This window comes from Danio rerio, chromosome 4 (genome assembly GCF_052040795.2).
Source record: "Danio rerio strain M-AB ecotype USA chromosome 4, GRCz13ab, whole genome shotgun sequence".
NCBI lineage: Eukaryota > Metazoa > Chordata > Actinopteri > Cypriniformes > Danionidae > Danio > Danio rerio.
This window is the reverse complement of record NC_141024.2, coordinates 3,467,972-3,487,772: the sequence shown is the minus strand read 5'-3', so window position 1 is coordinate 3,487,772 and position 19,801 is coordinate 3,467,972. Positions and strand designations below refer to the sequence as shown.

General features: G+C 35.0%; 1 protein-coding gene and 2 long non-coding RNA genes across 29 annotated transcripts in view; 1 reads left to right on the top strand and 2 right to left on the bottom strand.

Moving 5' to 3' along the window:
• The window catches only part of plekha5 (pleckstrin homology domain containing A5), a 200,552-nt gene that overhangs the window by 6,472 nt on the left and 174,279 nt on the right, over positions 1-19,801 (top strand). The window lies entirely within an intron of this gene.
• On the bottom strand, positions 688-4,566 carry LOC147844598 (uncharacterized). Its single transcript, XR_015482418.1, has 3 exons — positions 2,933-4,566; positions 1,261-2,732; positions 688-1,030 (listed from the first exon to the last, which is right to left on the bottom strand). It is a non-coding gene; the product is annotated as an uncharacterized LOC147844598 (long non-coding RNA).
• The window catches only part of LOC137491498 (uncharacterized), a 31,354-nt gene continuing 19,772 nt past the window's right edge, over positions 8,220-19,801 (bottom strand). Inside the window, exons 3-4 of one of the 3 annotated variants that reach the window (XR_015482413.1) lie at positions 19,680-19,770; positions 8,220-11,143 (exon numbers count right to left, since the gene is read on the bottom strand). This is a non-coding gene — a long non-coding RNA (uncharacterized LOC137491498). The remainder of the gene's footprint in view (positions 11,144-19,679; positions 19,771-19,801) is intronic. The other 2 variants (XR_015482412.1, XR_015482414.1) reach the window with 2 other exon arrangements.

The window sequence follows — 19,801 nt, the reverse complement described above, 5'->3', positions numbered from 1 at the left end:
TCCAAACAGGATCATTAGTGAAGCATCATCAGGCAGTAATTTCCACAATACGTTTGATTATTATTGTTAAAAAAAAATCTGCAACTGAGTGCATTTTTGCTTAAAAGAACTTGCTTTATTTTCTCAACCAATGGCGTTTTTTAAATAACCCACCAATATTAGTAGAAAAGTATCATCCTACAGATAATTTGCACAATAGTTTAATATATATTATCAAACAACTGGATTTATTTGTGCATTTTTGCTTCAAATAACTTAATTTCCATCGTTGGTGGCCTTAAACGTCCAAACAGGATTACTGGAGAAACAATTTCATGCAATAGTTTGCAGAATAAGTTTGATTCATTGTGAAAAAAACATCATCTTTTGCTTCAAAGAACTTGGCTTATTTTCTTCATCATTGCTTGCTTTAAATGACAAATCAATGTTATTACCGAAGAATCATCCTGCAGATAATTTGCATGAGTATTTCAATGGGCTGTTCTGTTTTCTTCGTCATTGGTGGCTTTAAATGACATATCAGTGTTTGAGAAGTATCATCCTGCAGATAATTTGCACAATAAGTTTGATTTATTGTGACAAAAATCACCATCTTGAAGAACTTGCTTTATTTTCTTCATCATTGCTGGCTTTAAACGATCAATGTTATGACCGAAGAATCGTCCTGCAGATTATTTGCACAGTTTGACATATTGCATGAGTATTTCAATGGACAGTTTTGTTTTTTCATCATTGGTGACTTTAAATGACATATCAGTGTTAGAGAAGTATTACTGTGAAAAAATCACCATCTTAAAGAACTTGCTTTATTTTCTTCATCATTGCTGGCTTTAAATGATCAATGTAATGACCGAAGAATCGTCCTGCAGATTATTTGCACAATTAGTTTGATTTATTGCATGAGTATTTCAATGGGCTGTTCTGTTTTCTATATCATTGATGGCTTTAAACGACATATCAGTGTTAGAGAAGTATCATCCTGCAGATAATTTGCACATTAAGTTTGATTTATTGTGAAAAAAATCACCATCTTAAAGAACTTGCTTTATTTTCTTCATCATTGCTGGCTTTAAATGGTCAATGTAATGACCGAAGAATCGTCCTGCAGATTATTTGCACAATTGCTTTGATTTATTGCATGAGTATTTCAATGGGCTGTTCTGTTCTCTATATCATTGATGGTTGTTGTATCAGTGTTAGAGAAGTATCATCCTGCAGATAATTTGCACATTAAGTTTGATTTATTGTGAAAAAAATCACCATCTTGAAGAACTTGCTTTATTTTCTTCATCATTGTTGGCTTTAAATGGTCAATATTATGACCGAAGAATCATCCTGCAGATTATTTGCACAGTTAGTTTCATATATTGCAGTATTTCAATGGGCAGTTTTGTTTAAAATGAGATTGCAATTGACCACATGGCTGAAGTGAATAGATACAGTATATTGACTGATGTTTAGCAATCAGCAAACATTTTAACTCTTTTGTAATAAGAAAACTGCTTTTAATTTCAGTTGAATCATCTCCTACACTTTTCAAAGTGTGTATGTGCAATTTGTATGCATGATTTGTTCTTTGTAGTATTTGTTTCCAGCCCAGTCATTTTTGGCTTCAAGGCTGTTGGAGGCTGATTTAATGTCGGGTTACTCATGAGATGCATCTCATCACGTCGGGATTGACAACCCAACGCTTTCAGGACCTTTTCTCCTCCACTGAGGCATGTTGGATGCTGGATCACTGTCTGCTTAACTCACGCTTGGGACATGACAGCCCGTGAAAACCCTCCGCTGATCTAACCGCCATCTCCACGCCGGACAAATCCAAGGAGTGGCTCACGTGCATCATCTTTTGCAATGCATCTTTTTTTTTTTTTGGTTTTGCGGTCGTCTCAGTGGATTACCTTGCTGTGTTTGCCTGCCGTGAGCATACAGACTCCCTGGACTCTTTTACCGCTGTGCTGATGATACCTGGAGGCCCAAAAACTGTTGCTCGTGCATTAGAAATGAGAGCGTCTTCACTTGTGGATCTTCATGCTTAATTAACACCTGCAATATGAGGAACTCTGGAAGATAAGAGCGTACCATCTAAAGGCTTAACAGGGGAGTTTATGCTTGTTTTTCTACTGATGGTGCATGGTCAGAGATTAAGAGTGATGAGTGGTCATCCATTATACTGGCATGAAGTCGTACAGGGACTGGAGAAAGGAGCGACTCGTGGTGTTTGATCCATTGCCTCAAGTCCGTCAGAATTCCCTATAAACGTACTGCAGTGTGTGTGTATGTGTGTGTGGACGATTTTCTGTGTCACCCAGGAATAGCACGGCTTGCCAGAGGACGCTGGGATGCAGGATTTGCAGTGGCCACTGTGCAGGCATTTACAACACTTCATCCCAAAAGCATGCAACATTGAACGCCTATGTTTTTGCATCATTTTTTGTTGCAAAGAGCGCCGGGGGAAATCTTGCATGCATATTCCAAAATCTTTGGCTATTGATTGCAAACCTTAGATTTTAGACATTGTTGTCTACAATATATAATACGGCTGTATTCATTAGTGTTAGTTAAAAGATTTGCTAACATGAACAAACAACGAATAATACATTTATTAATGTATTTACAATTGAAACAACAATATATATTACTACATACTATATATATGGTATATAGTGCTCAGCATATGTGAGTTCACCCCTCACAAATCTCTCTTTTATATTAATATTTTCTATAAGATGCTATACAGCAGTGTTTCTCAACCACGTTCTTGTAGGACCACCAGCTCTGCACATTTCCATGTCTCCTTAACCAAACACACCTGATTCAGATCAGCAGCTCACTAGCAGAGATTGAAAGACCTGTAATGGGTGTGACAGACAAAAGAGACATCCAAAACATGCAATGTTGATGGTCCTCCAGGAACGTGGTTGAGAAACACTGCTATACTGTATTATGAGCGTGCATATGCATTAGATTAGTCATTACTAAAGCCAAATCTGGAGCTTATCTAACAAAATAACTTGCAATAACAAAAATTACCCAAATGCATATGTTTGAGAAGAATATTTAATGCACATTTTAAGAGCAAAAATCACAAGAGAAACAAACATATATAATTTGTTTTACGCTTTGTAGTTTTTTTTTTTTTTTCAATATTTTGCTTGAGTTAATATGCATTAACTTTCTATTTTCTACTGTATATACACAGTCAAGCCCTAAAATAAAAGTAACTTTAAGTCAGAATTTGCCAGTTGGATGAATAATCTCTGGCTTGACTGTGTATATATAAATATCACAAATAAATATACATATTGTTGCTATATTCTGTTGCTAAACTGAGTTCATTTAGAAAATCTGTTGACCTTATTTTGCAATGCAGAAGTAAGCTGATTTCTGTGATTTTTTTTTTTTCACAACTTCTGATTCTTTTGACTATTGGGAAATGACTAGAAATAATAAGCAGTAGTAAACGACCAAACTACTTGGTCTATAAACAATTACATTCATGACAATGCATACAAATAATTTATTAAGAACATACAAAAATTTTTCAACATCATGCAGCATATCGAGCTGTATTTTTATGGCTAAAATTTAGTGGAAGTGAATAAGATTGGAGTCTCAAACTAATAAGTTTGCAGTGATTGCATTTGCTAATAGAAATGTTGTTGATCTTATGTTGCAATGCAGAATTAAGCTTGTGCGATTGTTTTATGACTTCTGATTCTTTCGACCATTTGGAAATGGCTAGAAATAATGACCAGTAGTAAATTTTTAAACTACGTGCTCGGTAAACAATTGCATTTATGAGAATGCATACAAATAATTAATAAGAAAATACAAAAATTTTCTAACGTCAAGCAGCATAAGGAGCTGTATTTTTATGGCTAAAATTCAATGCAAGTGATTTGAGATCAGAGTCTCAAATTTGGACTGATTTTTGCTGTTTATTCTGATAAATCCCTTGCCCTGCATGGGAGCACTTACACATGATGATGAAATTGTTTGTTAGACATTGTTTGGGCTACCCCTGAGCACTATTTGTTTGATTTTGGGTTTTCATAAAAATATTAAATTAAGTAAAAACAAAAAGTTTCCAACATCAAGCAGCATAACAAGCTGTATTTTTACTAAAATTCAATGGAAGTGGAAGTCTCAAACCAGTATGTTTCCAAAGCTTGCACTTGCTCGTAAATGAATAAGGTCAGTAGATATATATACTATTGCTGGGCCGATAAACTAAATTACATCAAATCATGATAAAATTGGTCAAGTTTTTTTGCCCTCGAGTATGCGAGTGATTTGATTTTAAGTATCTCCCGATACCGAAACACGATCAGATACTTCTATAATACATAAAAAACCACAAAGAAAAGCGAAGAAACTATTTTTATTGAATTAACCTTATTAATAACCCTGTTAACAAACAGAGCACATCTGTGAGGTAGCTTGATCAATCAAGTAATAAATAATATTAATTCTTCACTTTTGAACTTAAGTGCACAAGTAAATAAAAAAAAATCAAATATAAAAACAATGAGCACCTCAACTTAAAATAACCGGCAGGCATGTAAACAAAAAAAAAAAAAAGCCACAGTATTTGCGAAGTCAGTAATGTGCTTTTAGGACCTATAGATGCATAACCATAGATTTGTTTAAAATATTATGGGAACATATATACTGTATATACATATATATATTCGAGCCCTGATTGGGAGGCAACGTCCGATTCGTGATCGGGCCCGATTTCCGATCACATGATCAGATCTGGACATCCCTATCAATAATAATGATAAACTCTGGACTTTCTTTTACTCTATATTGATGTAGGTGCCAGTCACACAGCAGAAATGTGCAACAATGGGAATCTAAGAGTGTTTTGATATTAGAGATGTACTGAATTTTCGGCCGCCATAAATGTTATGCTATTTAATGAAGCCTCTAATTTTTGTGGCTTCAGTCATTGTTGGGGTACTCTTTTAAATTTGGAAGCATTAACATCTCATATTAAAATCTATATCATTATCATTTAATATGGAAAATAATTAATGAGATGGCTTTTTTTGCCATATCGCCCACACACATAATATTTTATTAGATTGGCCAGTCGCTGTTTGCCAATTTTGCTGCAATTCTCCTTGTCATGATTTCTACTTCTCTGGATTAATGCCTGATAAAACTCTGCACCTGGAATTTTTAATTTTTAATGAAGTTCTAATCGCATCAACTTGTGGCTTCAACAGAAGCATAAATCATCTTGTGCATTTTCTGCATTATCACCCCCCCAAAAAATCAGCATCTCTACGGACACAATGCACAGGAGGATATATACTACCGCCAGCGGACTCTCTTTTTCATTCTCCAACGGCCTTTGAAAAGGCAGAAGGCATACGGTGAAAAATAATTGAGGTGTTGAAGGAGCTGACCTGTGATCTACACCGTGTGAAGAAGAGGTTGCACTGGATTGAAAGGCTGCGCTTGTTGTGTGGCTACAGCTGAAGACGGCTTCTCTTTTTCTTTTTTCTTTTTTGACTTTTGCTTGGCAGCTGTTGCAGCGTCTTGGGAATGCTGCAAAATAAACAGCTCATGAAGACACTCATGTTGGTCATTAGTTTCCGCCTACTGCCTAACAGGCCACAGATTGGGCAACACGACAAGAGGCGGAGGATGAGCTCCCTCCCCGTGTCTTGAAATGCCTTGTGTTGCAAATTAAAGAGGGAATGCAGTCAAATCACACACACACACACACACACACTCCAAAGAGCATTAGAGGTTACTCTCAACTAGAGTGCATCTGACTGAACGGAATAACCTTTTATGTGATGTTATTTAAGTGTTCTTGTTTTAGAGATGCAATCTCACTTTTTTTTTCTGGGGCATTTCTGACTGGAGTGGGAAATAAATGGAGCGGTGTGTTGAGATGTGAGGAGAGAGGAAAGTTGCAAAGGTCACTTATTTAACTGCGCTGTGCTCTTTCCTGTGGTGCATATATTTTGAGTGTTGAGCGTGTTTGTTTGTGAATATAGGTGCTTTTTTATTGAATGGTGCTCAGTATGATTTGACTCGTTCCATTGAGTGATTAAAAACTACTTGACCTTTAACCTTTACACATGTAGTTTAGAATTTTTTTTTACATTTTTAGAACATATTCCATTTCCTGTTTCCATAGTGACACATCGTGATGGTTACTTTGAAGTCTCAATGGAACTTGTTCCAAAAGGAATAATTCCTTTGATGTGTTCCTTAGGGGAAATAGATTTGAACTAATTCCCTGACTCTTTTTTTATTATCTTTGATAACAGTGCGGCTTAGTGGTTAGAACAGTCACCTCATAGCCAGAAGATCATTGGTTCGAGTCCCTGCTGGGCCAGTTGGCATTTCTGTGTAGAGTTTGCATGTTCTCCCCGTGTTGGCGTGGATTTCCTCCTGGTGTTCCGGTTTTCCACACAGTCCAGTCCAAACACGTGCACTATAGGGGAATTGAATTAGCTAAACTGGTCGTAGTGTATATGTGTGAATTATTGTGTATGGATGTTTCCCAGTATTAGGTTTCAACATATGCTGGATAAGTAGGCCCCTTATGAATAAAGGGACTAAGCCGAAGGAAAATGAATGCATGAATCTTCGATAATAACAGCAGCAAATAATCATATTGTAATGGTTTCTTAAGGATCATGTGAATTCAGTATGATGCTGAAAATTCAGTATTAAATCGAAGAATGAATTGAATGAATTTTTAAAGTATAGAGTTTTTTTGACCAAATAAATATTAAATGTCACCAAAATGATAATATTTATGGTTTTAAAACTTAAATGTATAATAATATTGTAGTGTAAGATAGATATGTAAAGAGAAAGTAAAGAGGCGGAATGGAGGAGGCTTGTTCTTTATCCTCATGCTGCAGATGCTCTGTTTAAATATTTTCAGGGTAGTGAAGCGTTCAGTTTTTACACTTACAAAGTCTGTCATGTAAATAGCAAATGCACCATGGCGTGACGCAACTGACTCTTAAAGTGAATGGGAGATGAGACTCTGATTAGTTTAATGCTTGTTATGCTCAAAACAGACCCATAACTTATTAAGAGAATAAGTAGAACGCTGTTAGACCATGCGCCGGGGTGCGGACCGGTTTTTACATCTTTAAAATAGGTGCCCTTAACATGCCCTTAATGCTTTTGCGCCATGAGCTTTAGACTTTGTGCTTGGATCTTTAAAATAGAGCCCCAAGTAACATAAAAGCATATGTTGTCATGACTTACTGGTCATTTAATTTTTTTACTGTGTGTGAAAATACTTCAAGTACCCACATTGCGGAAAACCATCGTTATTTTACAAGGCTTCTGCAAGATTTACTAGTCGAGTAGTCATTTAGCAACTCAACTAACTGTAGTGGACTGTAGTGGGTAAAAAAAACATGGATGGAGTCCAATAAAAACACACACACACACACACACACACACGAGTCTGCAGGTGTTTCCAACTCTCGACTTCATGAATCTGTCATTTGTCCTTCAGTCTGCTGTTGAATGAAGTGCTTCTAATAATGCACGGTTAGCAGTGTGTGCACGTGTGTGTGTGCTTCCTCATTTCCAGAGCAGCGGTAACGTGAGATGTGGTGATTTTAGGACATTTAAGTGGGTCGATGGATGGGTGGAGTGGGTCTACAGTGATGAAAAGCTTCCTAATGCTTCCTATGACTGTTGAATCATGGGAAGCCCACTTCCCTCTCTCTCTTTTTTCTCTCTCTCTCTCATTCTCGCTCTCATTCGCCCGCTCTGAGAGCCACAGGGCGAGCAGAAATGCTGTGAAAGGGTAAATGACGTTTGGCCCTCTGATTGTTTTGACACATGAGCCTGGTGCTGACAGCTCAGTTCAGCGCTCAGTAGATCCTTTTATCAAATAACAGCGTTTAGCTTTGAATGAATGCAAACTTTTCTGAGACTCATCTAATAGGGTTGAAGATTTACTCTGGGGTCTCTGAATTGCCTCTGTTTTATGATAATGTCAGTATGTTTCTGTTCTTAAAGAGATGGTTCATGCATAAATGACAATTTACTCATGAATTACTCACCCTTGTGTTGTTTAAACCATGCATTTCTTGTTTGTGTTAGATTTGTGTAAGAAGATATCTTGAATAAAGCTGAAAACCATAGTAGGACAAAACAATACTATGGAAGTTAATACGTACTTCTTTCAGATCAGTTTTAAGAAACATGCAGCTTTTGTGATCATGTTTTAATTTTGAGTGCAGTTTAATCCTCTTGACGCTTTCCAAAATGATGCAGCAGTGATAGTGTTATACTTAAAGTAAACATAGAGCATGAAATAGTATGGAGTTGTTTTGCAGCTTATCTGTCTGAATGGCGCCTCTGTGTGCTTTTCCAGTGTCTCAGGCTTTGCTGGTAATAACCGGAGCGATCTGTTTAATTTGTGCTATCAGTCTGCTGCTGTTTTGCTTTTATTTCAGGTCTGCAACCAGTTTCAGAAACTGGCCCCTTTTTACATGTTGGCAAACTAGTGATGCAATGAAATAAACATTTGTGGTTGAAACTGAAAATTAGTTTTCAATCTGCCATTGTTTGGGAAGCAACTAATTCTGTTTTGTTCCAAAATATGTTCTTTTTGAAAGTCATTCAATGCTGGGGTCCATTTCAGACAGCTTTATTGTGATAAACAGGATAACATGATCAAATGTGCATACAGTAGATGCTGCTATTTTCCATGTTAATGTTTCTGTTATGTAATATTTTCAGCTAGGTGTCTATTTTTATTTATTTACTTCCTGTTGTAGTTCAGTTATATTCAGAGAAATTAGTCTTGGCTGAAACTTAAAATCGTTCAAAATTGCTTTGAGACCTTTTAGGACCCAGCTTCTCAACTCAACACTCCTCTCGGTTTAGTTTGAAAACCACACACAGATTTGAAATTGAATTTCAAATATTGACAATATTGCACATTCTGTTTCCATAGTGATACATCAAGCTTGTCACATGTTACTTTGAAGTCTCAATGGAATGTGTTCCAAAGTAATAGTTCTGTTCCATAGAAATTGATGTTGCACTCTTTCCCTGCCTGTTATTCATCATAGATAATACACACAGTAATAGCACTAATAATAACTGATCATAACAGCAGCAAAATCATTGAATGATTTCTCAAGAATCTTGTCAATGCAGAAATTATGGGGAAAATTCAGCATTAAAATGAAGGTTAAATTTTATTTAAAAATAGTTATTGTAGATTTAAATGATATTACTTTATTGTATATTAGAGCAAATAAATGCTCTGTTCAGCTGAAAACCTGACTTGGCGATATTGTTTTTTTATTACAATAAAATTACATATATATTTAGATTACTGTGAATTTACATATTTATTTAGTAGGTGTTTTTATTATATTATAATCTGAAGGAATGGAATCCTTAAGACAGCCCACCATCCATTTCATAAAACCAGACGTCTAAATTCCAAGATAAGTTGACTTTGAGACCTTTTAGGACCCTGCTGCCAAACTAAAGCCTCCTCCACACACATACTCTTGAAATTGAATTTTCAAATATTGAGAACATTCCACATTCTGTTTCCATAGTGATACATCAAGCTTGTCACATGCTACTTTGAAGTCTCAACAGAACAGTGTTCCAAAGTAATAGTTCCATTCCATAGGATCTGATCTTTAGCTCTTTCCCTGCCTGTATTCTTTTAAAGGTTATTTACCATTGATAATATATAATAACACTAATAATAACTGATCAAAACAGCAGCAAAGCTTCAATTGATATCTCAAGAATCATGTGACTGCATTCAATTGTAGGATAAATTGCGTTTAAATTGATAGATTTTTTAAAAATTGATATTACTTTTGTCAAATGCTATGTGCAGCTGAAAACTTGACTTGACAATATTGTTTTTAATCGCAATAAAATGACAATTAGATTGCTGTGAATTGACAAATTTAGTTAGCATTTTTCCATGGTATGAACATGATCTATGTAATATTTTAGACAGCCCTCCATAAAGTTTTTAAAAGCAGACTACTACAACTACTTTTCCAAAAAAAAAAGTTTGCTTTAAGATCTTTTAGGTCAAACCAACCTAACTGAACTCAATACTCTTCGGTTTTGTTTGAAAAACACACACATACTCTTGAAATTGAATATCAAATTTTTTTTAGAACATTCTACATTCTGTTTCCATGGTGATGCATCAAGCTTGTCACATGTTACTTTGAAGTCTCAATAGAATGTGTTCCAAAGTAGTAATTCTGTTCCATAGAAACTGATTTTAAACTCTTTCCCTGCTTGTGTGTGTGTTTTTTTAAAGTTATTAATCATTGATTATAGCTAACAGATATTCAGGTTGCTGTGAGTTACATGTTTAATTTGTAGTTTTCTATTATAAGCAGAAAGAATGGAATCTTTACGGCAGCCCACCATTGAGTTTATAAAACCCTGGAAATCTAAAATTCCAAGAACAGTTGACTTTGAGACCTTTTAGGACCCCGCTGCTCAACTCCCGGCTCCTCTGGGGTTTGTTTGGAAACCCTTGTGTTGTAGCGTTTAACTCTGTGACAGCATCATCATCCCAGATGCCAGTGGGACGGGTTACTCAGCTGTTAGACACTTAATATAGGCTCTGGATGGTTTGTACGAGTGGGCTGCTAAATGAATGGGTAGATGGCAGCTTGGGAGATGATGGAGTGCTTATTAATTCATAGTCAACGGCCGGACGGATTTTGCTGATGCAGAGCCGTGATTCATATCTCGGATGTGCTCACGATAGGCGCTTAAACGGGGTGGATCAGTGGCTTGGGCGTCCAAGCGTGGCTTTCTGGGTCAGTTCACCAGCCATGTATGCATTCTCTGAAAGTTTAACAAGACGCCAGTGGCGATTGTTCACTTGCGATCCTCATTATACAACAAGAGGTCTCGGGCTCTGCGTGTGTGTTGTGCCGCTGGTGGCTGGCTCGCTTTATTGGCCGTACAGTCAGCGTGTGTGAGCAGGTGATGCAGACGTTTTCTCAGCGTTGGCTCACTGCATGCGGCCCTCTTCCTGCAGCACAGCCTGTTTTATCTCGCTCTCCCGCTCGGTGTGTCCTGTGGTGTGATTCAATAGCATCGGGAGCCCATCCATCCCTCTGCTGGAGACCTGAAAATCCGGATGGACAAGACAGTAGAGTCATTTATTATTCTCTATAGTGATGTGCGAAACGCAGATATGGAAAAGATGAAGACGCCACTTGACAGTTCTCGTGCTTCTGGATTTGTGGGTTTGAGCAAAATGGTAATATATGAACTTGGTGCAGTTTTATGTTGCACGGGTTAATGTATTGTATTGGTCAAAATTATTCATTTTTAATTTATGCAAAAATTGCCATGTCTTCTGTACAGTACTGATTAAGTTCAGCTTCCCAAATTATAAATCTTTGATCTCTAGTAGTGTGACTCTGAAGTGCTGTACTGTATGTTTGCAAGTTTTCTCCCTATAATGTTGACGAAACATTCTGCACCGTCAAAGGCACCTGCGGTAGCACCCAAAAGGCTGAGGAAGATGCTAACCATCGCACAAAAAGTTGGACTTCCGGACATGTTAAAGTAAGGCAGAAGTTACACAAGTGTTTAAACAAGAGAGAAAACTGAAAATGTTAATGCCTGTCTGAGAAAATAGTGTAGTGAGAGGTTTTACAGCCTTAAATCATCTATTATTGTAAAAAACAAAGCGGACTACTTTGCGGATTTCACCTATTGCGGGCTATCTATAGAGTGTAACTTCTCCGAATAACGAGGGACCACTGTATTTAGATTGTTTACAATTTCTATTCTTTCAATTTTTTGCTGTTTTTAATAGTTGTATCTCAACCAAATAACGCCCTAACGAACCATAAATCAATGAAATTTCATAAAATTGACACTTATGAATGGTTTTGATGTCTAAAGTCATATATATTTATTTAATTCTTATTCATCTGAAATCACTTCTAAATTTTTATAGTAATTTTGTGGTTTTAGAAAATGTCTGCTGGTCAGATGAAAAATTATCAGTTTTTTTTTTTTTTAAATATCGATCTCTTTTAAAACATTGCTATTGATTTGCTATTGCTATTGCTATTGATTTGTCTACAAATGAATATAAACATGTCTGGTAAAATGTCTCCTTTTTATTTATTAATAATAAAATCAAAAATGATATCATATTTATTTGTAAAATCTAAGTATTGAGAAAATCACCTTTAGAGTTGGCCAATTTAAGTTTCCAATTTAAGTTTCTTAGCAGTGCACATTACTAATCAAAAATTAAGTTTTTATATACTTAAGGATGTAAATTTACAAAAAGTCTTCAAGGAAAATGATCTTTATGTGATATTCTAATGATTTTTGGCATAAAACATCCCAGTGGCATAGAAAATCAATAATTTTGATCCATACAATGCAAATAGTTTTGGCTTTTGCCAAAAATGAACCCATGCAACATTAAACAATGATTTTATGCTCTATGTACCCTCCACTTGTTTTAAACATATTTGAGTTTATTCAGTCAATGTCTTTTGAAAACCAAAGATATTTTAAAGAATGTTGAAAATAGGACCGTATCCAAGGATTTCCATGGTATGTCTTTTTCTCAATGTGTGCCATCAGTTGTCCAACATTCTTCAAAATATCAATTTTGATGAAGAAACTTTTAGAATGACATGAGTGTGAGTAAATGATGACTGAATGTTAATTTCAGGGTGAACTACTCCTTTAAATCCTCTCACAGCCACTCCTCAATCCTGCATGTTCATTACAGTCCTGATGTCACTGGACTCTTACACTCCCAGACTGTGACCGCATTGAGCAAATACACTTCAAACGGCTTTTCTACCCATGCTTGAATGAGGGTTTTGCATGTTAGTTTTGTGCCTGGCCACAAAATACAAAGGTTGTGTTTATTTGAACCTTGCAGCAGTTCTTTTGGAAGAGATTCCTTTGGAAAAGGAATTCCAAATTTTGCTTTGTCTGCCAAACCCCTTTAATGGAAAATATTTACCTGATGTAGACAAATAGTTCATATTTAATAAAGTAACTATAAAGGCATGTTTTTATTGCTTTGTGAGGATTTTTAATTAGATTAGTGTTTTATTTTGACTATTGTTAAACCTGAGCTGCAAAAAAAACAACAAATATGTTTGGCTTCATGTGTAAATTAATTAAGCCACAATCTAGCTCTCCCTAACTCTCACATGGTCGCCCACTAATGTGCCCGGTCAGTACCTGGATGGGAGACCACATGGGAAAGCTAGTTTGCTGTGGTGTTATTGAGATCAGCAGGGGGCACTCAACACACTCTAGGGCACAGGTGTCAAACTCAGTTCCAAAAGGGCCGCAGCTCTGCACAGTTTAGTTCCAACCCTAATTAAACACACCTGATCAAACTAATTGAGTCCTTCAGGCTTGTTTGAAACCTACAGGTAAGTGTCTTCTTGGAGCAGGGTTGAAACTAAACTTTGCAGGGCTTCGGCTCTTTTGGAACTGAGTTTGACACCCCTGCTCTAGGGGGTCCCAACACCCCAGTATATTGCTTTATACTGCTTGGATTTTGGTTGTTAAAAATCCCAAGATGTCCTTCGAAAAAGAGTTTAACACCGGCATCCTGGACAAATTTGGCCACTGGCTTCTGTCCACCATGGCATCCCCATATAACCATCCCCGTATCCTAAATGGCTTCATCAATCTGTCTCCCCCGCACAATATGGCTGCTGTCGTGTCATCCAGGTGGATGTTGCACATTGGTGGTGGATGAGGAGATTCTCCCCAAAAATGTGTAAAGCGCTTTGAGTGTCCATAAAAGCTCTATATACATGTAAGGAATTATTATATTTTAATAACTTTAGCAGTAAATATAAAAAATACATTTGTTTTAGCATTTTAATTCAGTGACGTTAAGTTATTTACTTTCTTTTTTGCTGTAAAATTAGAGAAATATAGTAGCTATTTTCTATTAAATAACAACAAATGTTTAATTAAATGTACATGAAATAAATTGAATTACATTACCTGGTATTTTTTTAAATGCATCGCGTTATGCAATGCATGGCGTTTAAATGCAAGGCATCTTGTTATATTAAAATGTTTATTTCAAAATTATGTCTTATGAAATTAAATAAATATTATTTTTAATATTCCTATCTTAAATTCTGCACATTTTTAAAACAACTTAAAATGTTTTCGACAACCTTGAGCCTTTATTTTGTCAGAATGTTAAGCTCCAGGCTATAAAAAAAAATTATAGGAAAAAAAAAAACCTTCACCTGAGTATACTCCAGCTGTTTCCTCACAATCTCCCATACCTTTGATCCAGATCTTAAATCGGGCTATTCTTCCAGTTGCACGTGTCTATTCTTGTGTGCAATGAATTTGTATCCCATAATTGAAGAAAATAAGAAAGGAATAGTCCATTAATATAATAGTCAATAATAGTCCATTATTGAACTGGACTGCTGAGCTCAATGTTTTGAGCAGTGGTATGTTAAAATAGACACTCAATACTACAGTAATTGAGTCCTGCTGCTTCAGAAACATGCTAATAGGCTTTTAAAACAGCGTCGCTACTGTATTCTATTGTGTACAAATCCACAAGCTACTACAATACTCCTCAAAAACAGCCACTGTTGTGATTCAGAAAAGCTGCTGTGATCAATATCCCCATCTTTATGCAGAGTCCGCAGGTTTATTAGCAGAAATTAAAGGCCAGTGCTTTTTTGGAGTCTCTTCTCGGTGTGCGACTCGCTCTCAAGCGTCTTTAAAAAGAGTTTGCTGCGGAAGAAATGCTTTAAAATCTGCTGGATGTTAGAAACGGGCATATTTTGTTGTTGAATCAGCGAGGATTGATCCAGACATGGGTGGTTTTTCTGTTGCTTTATATTGCATTTGCAGACTTTAAATGAAATGTTTTTAAACGTGAATCCTTACAAAATTGTACAGTTTTTATTAAAAGCAAACCTTGGGGAAACTGTTTTAGATTTTTATCTATATAGTACTATTATATTATTTACATAAGCTCCCCACAGTCCAAACACATGCGCTATAGGTGAATTGAATAAACTAAATTGCCCGTATTGTATGAGTGTGTATGAGTGTTTCCCAGTACTGGGTTGCAGCTAGAAGGGCATCCGCCATGTAAAACATATGCTGGAATAGTTGGCGGTTCACTCCACTGTGGCAACCCCTAATAAATAAGGGACTAAGCCAACCGTAAATGAATGTATGAATTAAAAGGCAGTGGTATTTTTACTAGTCTCTTAACATCTTCTGTGTTTCTTCGTCCGGCTTGATGTGACATTGGTGTGTGTTTTGTGTCTCTGCTGTGAGAAGATGTGTGTCTGATGCTTGTTATCAGATCCGTGAGGAGAAAATGGAGCAGCCGCTGTGTTATTGACAGAATTCAAGGTGCTTTGGATTTGTTTGTGCCGGTATGGGATTAAAAACCTTCAGGATAGCACACTTAGCTGCTGCTGTGATTCTCACAATATTCCCATCATATCTATTTTTCTATTTGTAGGTTTATTGTTTAGGTTTTTGGTATTTTTAATAGATTAGGTTGTAATGTAATGAATATTTATATAGTGCATGTATCATGTATAGTCACACACCCAAAGTGCTTCACAATCATGAGAGGGGTCTCTCCACACCACCACCAGTGTGCAGCATCCACTTGGATGATGCATTGGCAGCCACAGGACAACGGCGCCAGTTCGCTCACCACACACCAGCTATAGGAGAGACAGTGATAGAGCCAATTCGGTGGATGGGGATGATCAGGAGGCCATGGTGAAGGGAATTTGGCCAGGACACCAGGGTTACTTCCCTACTCTGTACAAAAAGTGCCATGGGATTTTCAATGACCACAGAGAGTCATAACCTCTGTTTAAGGTCTCATCCAAAAGACGGCACTCTCTGACAGTGTAGTGTCCCCTTCACTTTACAGGGGCATTAGGACTCAAACAGACCTCCCTAACACCACTTCCAATAGCATGTGGTCTTCCATCCAGGTACTGATCAGGCTCAGGTCTGCTTAGCTTCAGTGAGGCTGCAGGATTGGGCAGCAGGATGATATGGCTGTGGCATGTCACCTTGCAACATATCAACACTCATAGATATAACCTTGTTTTTATTGTTGTGGTATTGACAAGAGGGTTTCTGCAGGGTCTTAAATAGTCTTAAATTTACTGAAATATTGTGTCGTAGGTCTTGAATCTTTTTTAAACAGGTCTTAATTTTCCTTTGCTCATGTATTGCTACCAAATCTGGCCAAAACCCATATAATCACCAACAATCATCTTAATAAAACTTTAAACTTTTTATTTAAACAGTTCTCTACATATTTTCTGCTGAGGACCCTGACCTGGACAGATTGTTGTTGCATAAATTTAGTTTGTTATAGTCTTTAAAACTTAGACATTTGTTCCTTTTTTAAAGAAAGTTTATGTTGGGAAAAAAGTGTATAGATATGCTTGCTTGTTTTTACACAATATATAAAATATTTAGCTCAGAAATAAAATCTAAAATATTTTAATTGTTTATTATTAGTGTATTATTGCATTATTAAAAGTGTTAAATTATAATAATTTTTTGATCGCTCAAATAAAAACCTTTTCCATCTGGGCCATTTGTAAAATTCCTCAGCCTTTAGTGCTTTATAAATCTAAAATTTAATTCATAATGATCTTAACAATGTCTTAAAAAGTCTTAGATTTAACTCTGTGAAACCTGCAGAAAGCATGATTGTATTTATCTATTATTTAATGTGTTTGGACTGTGGGGAGGAAACCCACGCCAACACGGGAAGAACTTGCAAACTCTGACACAGAAATGCCAACTGACCCAGACAAGACTCAACCCAGCAACCTTCTTGCTGTGAGGTGACAGTGCTAACCACTGAGCCACCATGGGGGTCATTTGTTTTTTATTTATATTATATTATATTATTATATATTTCATTCATATAAAATATAAAAATGTATTTATATTATTTATATTATATTAATTTATTTATATAAAATTTATTCTTTTAATATTGAATATTATTTTCCACTAATTTATTGCTGCTTTTATTCCTTTATTTATTTTATTTGTTGTTATTTAAATGATTTAGCCCTTTTAATTTATTGTTGTTTTTGAGTGATTTGCTCTTTCCTTTTTGCAGTTTCATAGTTCATCTCTTTTTTCTCTCTCGTATCTTGTCATAATGTTTTTTATTAACTTTCATTTTTGTATAATTTGTATGCACTACTTATTCCCTACAGTTAAAATAATGATAACAAACTTACACTAACACCATTTCTGACATCTCCTTAGCGCAAACAACTGTATTAAAAACATATTTTCTGGCACCTGCAACATATTATTTATTTGCATTATAGCATCCGTAGTCTCTTAATCGCGCTGCAGCACACAGTAGACCCATTTATTGTGCTGCGCTTTCCAAACAAAATTAGAATCATTGCTGTTTTTTTGTCTGCCGTCGTGAATTTCTCTGTCTTCCCAGGACTAACATATTTATTTATGTCCTCTGGCGTTTTATTGTACATTTGTAAACAGGCCTCTGGAAGCAAAGCGGCTGATAGTGTGCAAGGACATCCAATGACATAATTTAGTCGCTTAGCGCTTTTTCAACAACAGCTTTATTTTTCAGTAACAGGCGTGATTTACAGCCGGGCTGGTGAGCGCTCGCAGGTTAAAGCTTCTCTTAAAGGCAATAACCGGTTTCTAACAAAAAGGTCAACCTGAACCAGCAGCGACGCTATTAATCTAATTGACTGCGCAAAAGTCTATTCATTTACACCTGATGCTTTTAATCCGGCAGAGCTCAAACTAAAGAAATTTAACTCATTACGTGATTAGTTCACCCAAAATTTAAAGTTCTGTCATCGTTTACTCATGATCTACTTATTTTTGTTGAATTAAGTTTTATTTAATCATTACATAGACTTATAATAATGACAAGTTCCAGGATTCATTTTGTTATGCATAAACCTGTTAAAATGTAGTAAATAAAGAGAGAAAATAACACCCTATTACTGCTGTCTGTAAGTATACAATACTGTGATATTCAAAACACCTTTTTAGTAACAATACATTACTTTTGAGATAAGAATTCCCCTTGAAGTGACATAAAGAAAGGGGCCTAATCCTTGTGAAATTGTCCATTGTTGCCTTGTACTTGCACTTTTTAAAAACATTTATGTGGTTTGTTCTTCTGTCCAACATAAAAGAAGATATTTTGAAGAATGTTGGCATCTGGTTTAAGTCTGATTGACTTTCATAGTATTTTTTTTCCACTGAGGATTACCAGTTTCCAACATTCTTCAAAATATCTTCTTTTGTGTTCGACTGAAGAAACTCAGGTTCAGAAGCCAAACATTTCTTATTGTTCATGTTTTTTTTTTCTCGTTTTGTCTAATATTCTTATTTTATTTTTGTACATTCAAATTGCTAAATATGGAAAACAGTTGTATTAAATAAAATATATCATATAAATATATATTTTACATTGTTTTATTCAATAAATAATTATATCTTAATAGATCAATTATATGTCTTTATTGCATTTTTAACAATTTCTTTAGAAAAATGTTAGCTTTCATTTTGTTGACCAAAAAATAAGATATTTAAAAGAATGTTAATAAAACATTTATCTATTAAAATTATTCAAAATATCTTCTTTTGTGTTCGACTGATAAAAAGGAACTCGGATAGAAGCCAAAAATGTATTAATTGTCATGTTTTTTTTCTGTAGTTTTGTCTAATATTTTTCTTAATTATTTAATTTTATTTTATTTTTGTACATTTAAATTACTTAATACGGTGAACAGTTATATTAAAATATATCATATAAATATATATTTAACATTGTTTTATTTCATAAATAATGTCTAATAGATAAAATATATGCCTTTATTGCATTGTACATTGTTAGCAATTTCTTCAGAAAAATTATTTTGAAAACCAAAGATATTTTAAGGAATGTTGGCAAACAAAAAAATCAATAGACATTATTGAAAATATCTTCCTTTGTGTTTGATGGAAGAAATAAACCTATTATTAATATTATATTATTATAGAAATAAATGTATTATTAACTTTATTATTGGTCATGTTTTTTTCCTGTAGTTTTGTCTAAAAATTTTTTATTAGTTTCTTTTTTATTTTTTTACATTAAAATAATGAATGCAGATTTAAAAAAAATAAAATATAATATATAAAAATATATAATGTAAATATATTTAAACATTTTCATATTTAAGGAATTATACACGAATAGATGAAATGAATCATATTATTTCTTGCAATGCACATTTTTAACAATTTGTTCAGGAAAACGTTCCACTTTCCATTCTGTTAACCAAAACAGAAGATCTTTTGAAAAATGTAAAAAAAATATAATTTGACATTCTTCAAAATCTCTTCTTTTATGCTCTTATTTTTTTACATTTAAATTGCTTAATACAGAAAACAATTATTTAAAAACTGTAATATAATGAAAATATAACAAAAGTACATTTTTATTCAATAAATTATATTTAAATAAATACATAAAATATATGTATGTCTTTTATTAAATTAAATTTTTTTTGACATACTATCCCTTTAATTCTCACTCTGGTCAGATGAGCGAGCGTCTGGTGAGTTGTGGAACAGTCACTGACCTCAGTCGACATCTGCGTTTCTCTCGGTCCCTCGACTCCATCGCTGGGACGTACTGAACATTTCACACTGTTCAGCTTAGACTCGCTCGTCCTGAGAGAGATAAGAAAGGTGCATGAAAGAG